Raw genomic sequence first — 12,208 nt, forward strand, 5'->3', positions numbered from 1 at the left:
ATGAAATACCTTTGGCAACCTGAATCTTATCAGTTTTACAACACCCTAACCAATCTCTTAAACAGTATTTATTGTGTGGGGGAAGGCAAGCAGAAACAGAAACGGGATGTAGCATTGGTGTAGCCAGCATGACCTTCTCCAATTTGGGACTTAGGAGCTTTTGATAGCTCAGTTCTTTAGAGTGACCATAAGATTGTCAAGGGTAATAACAACCATTATCGACAGGGCTTAAAACCTTTATATAAGTCATCAGAGCTCCAGCAGCTGTATAAGCAGTCAGGCACTTCCTTTGACATTAATTCTTTAGGAATAAAAAACAAGGAAAGAAAGGAGGTGGGGAAGCCTTCCAAGGACGACCTTTAGCTGAGCTGTCCTGCAGTCTGAAAGGCACATGTGGAGCAACCTTGACCTTTAGCAGGATGGGAAGCAAGGAGGAAGCAAGTGGGCATCTTGGCCTGCAGCAACTTCATCATATAGACACTTGTTATTGGCGGGGGAGGGGGTTTCCATAGGGCAGACCTCATCCTTAGGACCATTTTTGTATTTCTCTACCTTGCAGAACAGTATGCATTTATTAGCTGTTAACTGAGCAGTGCTAGCAAGTTTGGAATTCCATTAGCACACTGAAGATGTGAGATATTATTTTAATGCTAGAATCATTCTTTGCATTCCAGATTTTAGAAGCCATAGGGTTTCCTTTCAACTCTTACTTTTCTGTCTCTTGGCATTCTTTCTTCATCTTCTCTGGTTTATACTGGTTGGTAGGAGGCATATCCCAGGTGGAAGAGACAACATATGCTTTGAAAAACTAATAGTATAAAATAATTTAGTGTTTGGAGAAGCAGAAAAACAATATTCCACACTACAAACTACAGATTTTTTAAAAAGCACTTCTAATATTTTGATCAGTGAAAGAGTGGGCTGCACAGAAAAAGAAATAATATGGAAAAATGGGGTTGTGGTCTAGGTTTGTCACATTGCTATGCAGCCACCTCGGGATGGCAGTCCTTGATATCTGGCCTTAAATTAGACATGTGAGCACCTTAAGTTCAAGTCTTTTTGAGCTCCCAGTATGAGGCGTGTTCTAAAATCTCAAGTCCTAGCATTCAACAGTAAAATATCCCTACTTGCATACACTTGCATTCTGGCAGAGGTAAGCGGGCTCTCCTTAACATAAGGTGAGCCACATAATGAAAGCTCAAGTAAGGGTGGCTAACCCCTCCGAGTTCTGGGCATCACCAAGTTCACATAAACACATTTACTAGAAGAAAGTGTTCCTATCGTTTCCACTTTACAGATAAAGAAACAAAGGAAAGAGAAGTTAATTTGGCTGCCCAAGGCCACACATTAAAGAAAGAGAACTTGAACTTGGCCAGTCAGGCACCACACCCCATGCCCTTAGCCACCAGGCAACACTACTTACTATTCAGGGAGTGAAGTGACATAATGTGAGGGTCAGAGACCACTTTAGATAGGAAGGTCTCAAGGAAGTCTCCTAGAATAGGTGGCATGTCATTTATGCATTATGAATAAGAGACCATTTATATGAACAACCAGAATAAAACTATTTGAAGTAACTTGAATTTAGGATGAAATATACCTAGTTATAACAGGGGAGAGAAAATATCAAAAGCACAAACTTGAACAGAGGTGGAAAAGATTTAAGAGCTGCTCTAGAACTTGTCAACTCATCCACTGTTAAAGTGCTCATACTCCTGTGACATAGCCCACCAGTGAGTCTTTCTCAAGAAACTATGACATTTTGTACCCAAAGTCCTATGCCCCTTCTCAGAACTGCTATACAAGCTCTGCTTCATCTACTGGCCCTCAGGAAGGTGAATCACCCAACAGGTCCAGCCTTTCCCTTCCACCACAGCCACTGTCCCTTGTTAATTAACCTCGTGTGCAAGTTAGTAGAGGAGCCGGTGAAACACCAGGACATGACACAGCTTTATCTCTTCATTCTCAGTACGTAAATCTAGCAGCTTATAAAACATTCCAATAAAAGTGATAAGCACCCTACCACCACACAATAAACACAAATAAAAAGAGAGATGATAATTTCTCTGTACTCCAATATTCCCCATGATTTATTATCACTGTGTACATCTTTCTTTTCTTTAAAGGTCCAACAGTTAATCCTAGCTCAGTGGAAGCCACTGTGTTTCTCCATTTTGTGACCTTGGCACATGGACCTTTCTAGCTTTCACTTTTACTTTATCTGTTGTTGTTGTTGTTGTTGTTGTTGTTATGATAGCAATAACAGTGACAAAAGTATCACTTATTGACTGTGGAGTCAATTGAAGGCACTTAATACTACTTAGAATCCACAGAAATCTCTATTTTATGACCTCCTGCATGTATTCCACAACCTGTATATTCAGCTTGCCCAGTATCAATGAGGCCTTAATAAATAAAATGTTCCTCATGTTCATATAGCTTTTAAGGAGGTTCTAAAGAACCAGAACTAGGGGCTGAAGGGATGGCTTAGCAGTTATGGTGCTAGTTTGCAAAGCCAAATAACTCAGGTTCAATTCCCCAGGACCCACGTAAACCAGATGCACAAGGTGGCACATGCTTCTGGAGTTCATTTGCAGCGGCTGAAGGCCCTGGCATGCCCATTCTCTCTCTTTCTTTCTCATAAATAAAATAAATAATTTTTTTAAAAGAACCATAACTAAATCTAAGCACTTCAGGTCCAGAGTTTTCCCCTCTGTTTCATCCCTCAGCTTCACTCTTTAAGAATTAAGTCCATGGGCTAGAGAGATGACTTAGCAATTAAGGTACTTACCTGAGAAGCCTGGGGACCAAGGTTCAATTCCCCAGTACCCACATAAGCCAGATACACAAGGTGGCACATGCATCTGGAGTTCTTTTGCAATGGCTAGAGGCCCTAGCATGTACATTTTCTCTCTCTCCCTCTCTATTTATCTACCTGTCTATCTAATAAATAAATAGAAGTAAAATATTTTTATAAAGACAAGCAGAACAAACCTGAGGAATATGTGTTTTCTGTTTAAAAAAATATAAAGAGTCCAAAGAGGGCTCAGCATGAGATAGACCTCAACATATGATAATTAATTTAAATTTTAAAGTAAAACTCCTTACCCACCTAAGATCTTCTTGGTGCAGCTCACCGTATCCCTGTATTAATGCCCCAGGGCTTGGTGATTCCAATACCTCCAAGTAGCTAGACCACTGTCCTCTCCAGGACTGTTAGACCTGCCCACGTCCAAGCTGAGCAACCCCAACCCAAAGAAACAAAATGTTCCAAAGTCTAAAACTTTGGAACAGTGGCACAATGCCACAATCGAAAATTCCACACATAACTTCATATGTCAGGGCACAGTCAAAACACAGATGGCACGAAAAATACTGTGTAAGTGACAGGGATGTGGCTCAATGGATAAAGTTCTTGCCATGCAAGTGTGAGTACCTAGGTTTGGACCCATATAAAGCTGGATGCAATAGTACTATGAGTGTCTAATCCCAGCATTCCTAACATGAGGGGAGGTGAAGACAAAAGGATAATCCCCAGAGGCCTGCAGGCCAGCCAGCCTGGCCTACGCATGTGGAAGATGAAGACTGACCAAAGTTTTCCTCTGACCTCCATGTCATAGTATATACATGGCCACATTCACATACATGAACATGCATACACAAAAATAGTACAAAAAACTACCTTTAGGCTATGTGTATAAAGCATCTATGATATACAAGTAAATATAAAGCATGTACATATATAAATAAATGTATAAATAAATTTCATGTTTAAACATGAGTCTTATCCCCAAGATACCTATTTATCTATAAGCAAATATTCTAAAATCTGAAAAACTCTGAAATCTAAAACACTTTTGGTCCCAAGAATTTCAGATAACTGTTACTTCACTTGTGCCCCCAAACCAAGAATTCTAGCCAGATAGTAAGATTTCAGTCCATTTGGTAATTCAGGTGAGGAGTGTGGCATAAATCATTGTGGCTTTGTCTTCCATATTCTAATCCTCAGGAGAGTTACCCTGATGAAGCTCTGAGTAGGAGTTGACATCTGGTTGTCTCAGCCCTCATTTGCTGTGAAATCCACAGCAGCAGGTTATCTGGTCCAGCCACTTCTCATGCCTTAGGGGCTTCCCTGTTGTTTAGGTCTCATCATTGGTCACATATCTTAGCTTAACACAGCTCTCATTTAAATTGCCTTGCATCAACATTCTGCCTTCTTTATTAGGTCTATGTCTGGGGGAACTTACTAGGTAGAGCACAAGGGGCAAGAGGAGATATGTAATCAGGGAAATTATAGAAGTTAAGACTAATTGGGTCGCCTCCTTAGCTCCTGTCTTTGGAGGATAGCTTCCTTTGGCATGGGACTTTCAGTTTTTTAATCTACTTGTAAATGCCCACCAGTGCCACTGTCATTTCTGTAGTATTTATCCCCACACATTTTAATGTCCTAACTCTAATAGAATGGTGGAACAGCCTAGTTTAAGAGAGAGGGAGACTGTTCCTGTTATGACATGTGCTAAGAGATTAGTAAAGTGATGGGGGAACTTGGGATTCCTAAAAAAATAAACAGCCCCAATCCGGGGATAAATAGGGTAGCAATTTGCCTATAGCTAAGTACTGAACTAAATTACTTTGGAAGTTCTATCCAGCCTTCTTGGGATATTAAAAAATCATAAAGAGAAAATAAATGGTAGGATCACTGGTTTAAGGTTGCTGGTAACCCTCCATTTTAAGGATATCTAAAGTTATAATATCAAAACCACTAAGTCAAAGAGGAAAAACAGCTTAAGAATTTTTTGTCTTCTCTAATCATAAACGTAGGTATCTTTTAAATTGCAAATTCTTCTTTGAAAATTCATAGTGTCATCTGTCCTATGATATAAATAAGAGGCACAAATAATTTTCACAGTGATTTGTTTCATTTGAACATCATGGATCCCTTTAAAAGATTAAATTAAGTCTACAAAACCTCCCCTGTGGTAAATCCATGTTACATCAATAGGTCCTTGAATCCTTGGAGTTTATTTGCTCATCTCAAGTTACAAAACACTATTTAATATGATGCCATTTCCAGTATTTAAGCAAGCAAGTTAGCACATCTTCCATAATACATTTCATCCATAGCACACTCGCTCTTTCCTTCCTCCTTATCCTCCCTCCCACTTATCTACTATTGCTATTGGCTGAAGTCCTGTGGTAAAAGGCATCAGATGGTAGACTTCAGCAGTACAAAACTATGATTTATGAGCAGAAAAACCTTTGAAAACAATCATCACAAAATTTTCTTAGAAATATTATGCCTAATCTTTTTAACTTGTTGTCAACAGGTTTGTTTTCAGTGACATCTCGCCCCTCTTTCCTGTTCACTCAGGTGTACTTCACTAGAATTCTCATTGTCAAAATCATATCTAGGTAAATTTAAAAACTGAAGGCTCTTCACGTGTAAATGTTTATAGTAATGAGTTTCAGAAGACAGCACACTAGTGGAGAATTATTAATGTTTTGACCATTTGGGATTTTGGTTCTTGGATTAATTCCTCAGTTAAGTCCACAATATTCAGAAGCCCACTTTTCCACTTTCTTGCCTGCCAGGTTTGGCTGCATCTTCCTGCCTCTGTTTTCATCCTTCCAGATCTACAGTGAGACAGTCCCAAATGACCTTCAAGAAGACAAATCTTATGTCTTGCTACTCCTCCTATTGCTTACTCCCTCAAATATCTTGCACAGGCCTCAGCCACCACTTACTTCTCCACTGCTGTGTGAGCCATGGCTCATAGGACCTACATGTCTACGAATCAGAGCCTGGCTTACTTTTCCTACTGTCATCAACACTGTTCTTTCCTAGAACTCTTATCACAGATGTTCTAGCTACGTCAGGTCTATTATCGCTCCTGAAATAGATCTGCACATTCACATTGCTGTGGTTTGGGCCATGCTATTTTCTTTTCCTAAAATGCCTTTTTGCCCCCTGAAAAACTCTCACTCAACCAAAGTGACACCACACAAACATCATTTCTACTATCATTTCTTCTAAGGCATGTCAAGTAAAGCTGTTTCTTCTTCTAGGTGCTAACATGGTATTTTCAGTCTTTCCCTTCTGTTTTTATGTATAGCATGCATGATGTGTATTTGTATATATGTATATGAGTGTGTGTGCAAACACATCAGGGTGCACACGTAGAGGTCAGAAGACAACCTCAGGTATTGGTCCTCACCTTCTACATTGTTGGAGGCAGCGTCCCTTTGCTTTCTGTTGTATCTGTCAGCCTTGCTAGCTCATGGGCTTCCAGAGATTTCCTGTCTCCACCTCCCATCTCACCATAGAAGTTCCAGTATTACAGATGCATGCTACGTCACCTGGTTTATGTGGGTTCTAAGGCTCCAAACTCTGCTCTGCATGCTTGTACAATAAGCACTTTACCCTCTGAGCAATCATCCTAGCTTTAAAATGATCTTTTTAAATGTTACCTATGCTTTCTTGTGCCTCAGTTTTCTTATTTGTAAAACTGAAGCAATTATGAATAAATAATTCAAAGACTTTCCCTTCAAATAAAATACCACAAGCTCAGCTAACCATCTTCTGCCACTTTATGAAATGCTTTTCTGTGATTTCACAAAAATCACTATGGGCAGGGTACAGTAGCACATCCCTTTGATCCCAGCACTCAGGAGGCAGTAGGAGGATCACCATGCATTTGAGACCACCCTGAGACTACATAGTGAGTTCCAGGTCAGCCTGGGTAAGAACAAGACCCCACCTCAGAAAAAAAAAATGACAATAATTATTTAAATTACCCCAAAGTTCCAAATTTTAAAGTTAAGTAAAACTGTGGTACAGAAATGAGTTGAGGGGCTGGAGAGATGGCTTAGCAGTTAAGGCATTTGCCTGCAAAGCCAAAGTATCCCAATTCGACTCTCCAGGACCCACATTAGGCAGATGCACAAGGGGCACATGCACCTGGAGTTCACTTGCAGTGGCTGGAGGCCCTGGCGTGCCCATTCTTTCCCTCTCTTTCTCTCAAATAAATAAATAAATTAATTAATTAATTAATAAAATTTAAAAAAAGAAATATGACTTGACTGACCTAAGGTCACATTGATGGTAACTGGCAAGGCTGAGAGAAGCATTCACATCTCCTAACTCAAACACCTTCTCCTTTCCAATATATCATGATGATGGGTACTTTTTTATTGGGCTTTCTTCCCTGGCACCCAACCAGTCTGCTGCATCAACTGTCACTCAATAAATACTTGCTGAATTCAATGGAATGCTCTCTTTCCTCCTCCTCCTCCTCCTCCTCCTGCTCTTCCTCCTCCTCCTTCTTCCCTCTCTCCCTCTCTCCCTCTCTCCCTCTCTTTCCCTCTCTTTCTCTCTCTCTCTCTCTCTCTCTCTCTCTCTCTCTCTCTCTCTCTCTCTCTCTCTCTCTTTTGGTTTTTCAGTGGGTCTCACTCTAGTCCAGGCTGACCTGGAATTCACTCTGTAGTCTCAGGGTAACCTTGAACTCACAGTGATCCTCCTACCTTTGCTTTCTGAGTGCTTGGAATAAAGTCGTGTACACCACGCCCAGCTTCTCTTTTCTTCTTTTGACATATGAATGAGCACTGGGGACAGTATTATGCTTCATGGCATGCCACCAGACAGTGTGTATGTTAGTTACTTTTCCGTCACTGTGACCAAATTCCATAGACAAACTTAAAGAGGAAAGACTTGGTTCATGGTTTCAGGGACATCAGTCTGTTACATGGCAGGGAGGCACTGCAGAGCAGCTCGGCTCACAGTGCAGTGGGCTAGGAAGCAGAGAGCAATGCCGGTGCTCACTGGCTTTCTCCCTCTTTCCCTTCCAGCTCAAGGGACTGTGGTACCCACATTCAAGGCAAGTCTTTCCTGTAGTTAATTCTCTGTTAAAAAAAAAAAAAAAAATGTCCCCAAACACACCCAGACGTGTGTCCTAATCTGTCAGGCAATTCTAAATTCAGTCAGGTTGACAGTGAGGAAAAGCCATCACCCATGCTGACTGACAGTGATGATCCTGTCTTCCCATGTGACATCCATAGCTACGAACCCAATAACTATGCCAAGAGCTGGCTCCTGTTTCTCCACTTTGCCTCAAGGGTGTTGTGAATCTTAGCCCTTCAGCCATCAGGTGAGGGTTCCTTGAAAAAGCTGGAAAATATAGGAACACCACTTATTCATTGTGACTTCATGTCAGTCTCTGGTAATCACCATTTTCTTTCTATTGAATCATCTCTCAAGCATTCTCTTTGTGGGGCCTAGCACATTGGGATTCTGTTTCTGACTGTTAGAATATTTGCCAGTGTCCTGACTTGTGGCACAATTCCATGATTTTTCAGAGAGTTAAGAATATACAGGGAACTGGTGTCTCCTTCCCTAAGGGGCTAACAACATCCAGTGAGAAGTATGTGCCCATTACCACATGTGGGCAGTCATGTGGTAGTGTTACTTCACTTGAGATTATTATTTTTTATTATTATTTTATTTTTGAGAGAGAGACAGGGAATGGGTATGCCAGGGCCTTTCAGCTTCTGTGAATGAACTCCAGACACGTGTGCCCCCTTGTGCGCATGTGTGACATTGCATGCTTGCATCACTATGTGTCTGGCTATATGGGACCTAAAGATTTGATCATGTGTTCTTAGGCTTCACAGGCAAGTGCCTTAATCACTGAACCATCTCTCCAGACCTTAAGATTATTTTTGGCAATTTTTATACATGTGACTTTTTGTTGACAGTTTTCATATATGTGACATAATTTGGATACATGACAACTTTTTGTTGACCAGTTTCATACATGTACCTAATGTATTTGATCCCTCCCATTACTTTCTTTTGCTGCCCTACCCCATACTTCTACCACTGAACCTCTTCTCCTTTCCAACTAGTCCCTCTTCTATTTGATACCATTTTTCCCTTCTCCATCACTCATGACAGTGTGCTGATGGTTCCAGTGTGGCGCAGGTCTTATATAGATAATGGCAAGCACTGTGGGGTCATGAATGCAATGGCCATCTTGCATCCAGGAGATAGCATCCCAAAGTACTCCTCTTCATCCTCTGGCTCTTACATTCTTTCTGCCACCTCTTGCGCATTTTCCCCCGAGACTTGGAGAACATGCTTAGAGATGTCTCATTTAGTGCCGAACACTCAACTGTCACTGGAAATTTCTGAGAGCATTCACTAAAGTCCTTGAGAAGGAACTGCTCTTTCTCCCAGGTAAGTGTGGCATACCAGATGCCATCGTGAAGTTACTCCTAGCTTGAGAATTAGAGATGTTTCAAATGTCCAGACCCATCAGCACTCCTTCTGAAGCTTTTGCTCCAGTTTCATGTTGACTACAATACCCAAGCTGCACAAAATGTAACTGTCTTGTCAAATCAAGACATGAATTTTCAGAGAGACCAAAATCCTGTCAACCCATTCAGACTTCCAAAGGCTATGCATCTATTGCCTTTCAATCAAGGCAGACACCCAGAATAAATTGGAGGAGAAATAAACTTCCAGAGTACAATTTACAGCCAGAGGTTACCCTGATGAAAAATGCAAATAGAGCAGACAACCAATGAAATCAAATGTTTAAAATCCTATTATCTCATTTTGGTCTCTGTTCACCTCTGCACAATTGTCCATTACAATGTGGTTTCCAGTGTCATTTTAAATACAGCTGACATTGTGTCTGATCTTAGAGAATTTATTTCCCATTACCACGGCATGACAGTAGTCCCAGCTCAGGATATGTCACTTCTGCTGGGACCCATCAGGTGCCTGTTTTACCAACCAGAGGCATTCTGTGAAGTGTCTGTAAATGCTAAGCATGTCAGTGGCTACAGCCCAAACACATTGCTAACTTATAGGCACCTCATTTTCCACTATACAGATTACAAAAGGAAGGTATGATAGGTAACTGCAACCCATCATTGACAAATACTATATTTTTTCAGGTGGTTTTTCTAAGCATCTGATAACTATCAATAGCAAAAGGGATGATCACTTTGTAAGTAATATCACTGATAGGAAAAATAATCTTTTCCATGTATTTTTAATGCCTTCAAAAGTATAGTTAATGTCTGTGTAAATATATTCTCAGTGTAACAGATATGTCCATATAATTATCCCTTTTATTAGACAGTGGACCATAGAAATTAGTTTTTACAAATAATGAGAACTAAAAACTAAATGTAACAACAATTCTTTATTTCTGTCCGGTCTTACACTCTGTAATGTGCTGAGATGCCTGAGTAACATCAGCAGCATCCCACAATTTCCACTTCTGTAAAATAATCTCTTCATGCAGTTACAGTTATTTAAATCTTTACAATTTTAAGGGCTTACAACACCATTGCCCTGCTTGGCTATTACTACCTTGAAACATAGAGCTATAGGCTAAAAAGATGGCAGCTTAGAGGTTAAGGTGCTTGCCTGACAATCACAGGACCCAGGTTTGATTTCCCAGAACCCACAAGGTGGCACATGTGTCTAAAGCTCATTTGCAGTGGCTAGAAGCTCTGGCATGCCCACGTTCTCTCTCAAATAAATAAAAATAAAATATTTTTTAAAAACCACAGAGCTGTGATATCAGGCACAGAAGAATTTAGATTTAGTCCTATGTTCCTGGCTCTCTGGCTGGCAAATCATTTGACTGCTCTAAGCATGTCTTCCTGACTTGGAAAATGAAAGTACCGAAAGAACCTCCTTCATAAAGATGCTATAAGACAGGGCAAACATGCGGGTAAAGTGCCCACCATGGTGCCTGGCCACAGTGAGCAGGTGGAATATGCCCACACATGACATTTCCCAATCCACACCACACCATACCACATGTGGAACTCACTGAGTCTGCCAGCACCACTCCTGCATCTCTGCATGCCCACCTATAACCATGGCAATAGTTGCTCTTCAGTAATGCTTCAGACTGTCTCCGAGAAGTTCTATGGGCTCTAGAATAATAAATGATTTCTCCAGAATATAGATAATGCATTTATTTCTGGGAAATTTCTCCTTGTTTTAGTGTCCCGAATATTGATTTGATTGTAAGAGACAAAGTATGACTGAAATACGTCATCTGTCCCTTTAACAAAAGAAGCATATACCAAATGGTTTGCTTTGGAATTGATTTAGCATCATGGCAAGACTAATACATCCCTTTAATGTAAGAAATGAAGTCTAACTTGGTGCTGTGGATCTCTGGATTACATGGGACTTCTAGGGTTCTGTATCTCACATTGCTACAGGTTTGGTTAGAGCTTTTACCTGCCATAAAGTTAACCCTCTAGAGTAGGCCAACCAACACAATAGCTTACACCCTGCTGAATCTCTAGAGAGGATTCTGTTGTCTTGTTCCAAGTTGAAGAAAAGAACCAGAATTCCAAAGTTCAGATATTTTACTCTATTGCCTTCCCAGGTGACACAAAACCCATCTCTCTGCAAATGCTTCTCTGCCAAACTTCATCACACTAGAAGGAATTACCTCATCACTAAGTTGAAGTAACAAGACTAGTTTAAGCAGAAACATCACCTTTGTACTCAGTATCATCCTTCTGGAGTCACATTCAAGGAAGAACCTTGGGCCGCTGTATTAGCAGGTGTACATGTGTATGTGTTTGTATTTTAATACAAACTACCAGTGGACGACAAATAACTTTAGGTTGCCATGATGAAAAATCACTTTCAACACATAGCTGGCAACTGTCTTAAAAGTAATTCATATAAATGGCCAACTGACTCATAGCAGTATTTCTACCTCTCTTTACCTGGGACTTCATACTTGCTTCTCATTCTTCTTAGGGTATATATTAATCTGAAATCTTCCTTTAGTTATCTCCTGTATTTCACTGAGAGTTCCGCCCAAACCTCAGTTGTGTCACCTTCCCATTACAGAGCTTTCTTCTGGATTGCAACATCTGCTGCAGCCGACTGCCTTATTATTCTTCACAGCATTGAAAAGAGCCAGAGAGAGATTTGTATATGGCTTTTTCTCCCTGCTACAATGTAAATCAAAGTGCTTAGAATGGTATAAGGCATACAGTGGCAATTTTTTTTTTCAAAAATGAATGAGTTGGGTTGGAGAGATGGCTCAGCGATTAAGGTGCTTAATGACTCAAGTTCAGTTCCCCAGAACCCATGTAAAACCAGAAGCAAAAAGTGGTGCATGTATCTAGAGTTAATGTGAAGCAGCTGGAGGCTCTGGCATGC

At 40.6% G+C, this 12,208-nt stretch overlaps 1 protein-coding gene across 10 annotated transcripts in view; it reads left to right on the forward strand.

The window, feature by feature from the left end:
• Nucleotides 1–12,208, forward strand: part of Npas3 (neuronal PAS domain protein 3) — an 895,400-nt gene that overhangs the window by 826,728 nt on the left and 56,464 nt on the right. The gene's annotated exons all lie outside the window — the stretch shown is intronic.

The sequence above is a fragment of the Jaculus jaculus genome, chromosome 7 (assembly GCF_020740685.1).
Source record: "Jaculus jaculus isolate mJacJac1 chromosome 7, mJacJac1.mat.Y.cur, whole genome shotgun sequence".
Lineage (NCBI taxonomy): Eukaryota > Metazoa > Chordata > Mammalia > Rodentia > Dipodidae > Jaculus > Jaculus jaculus.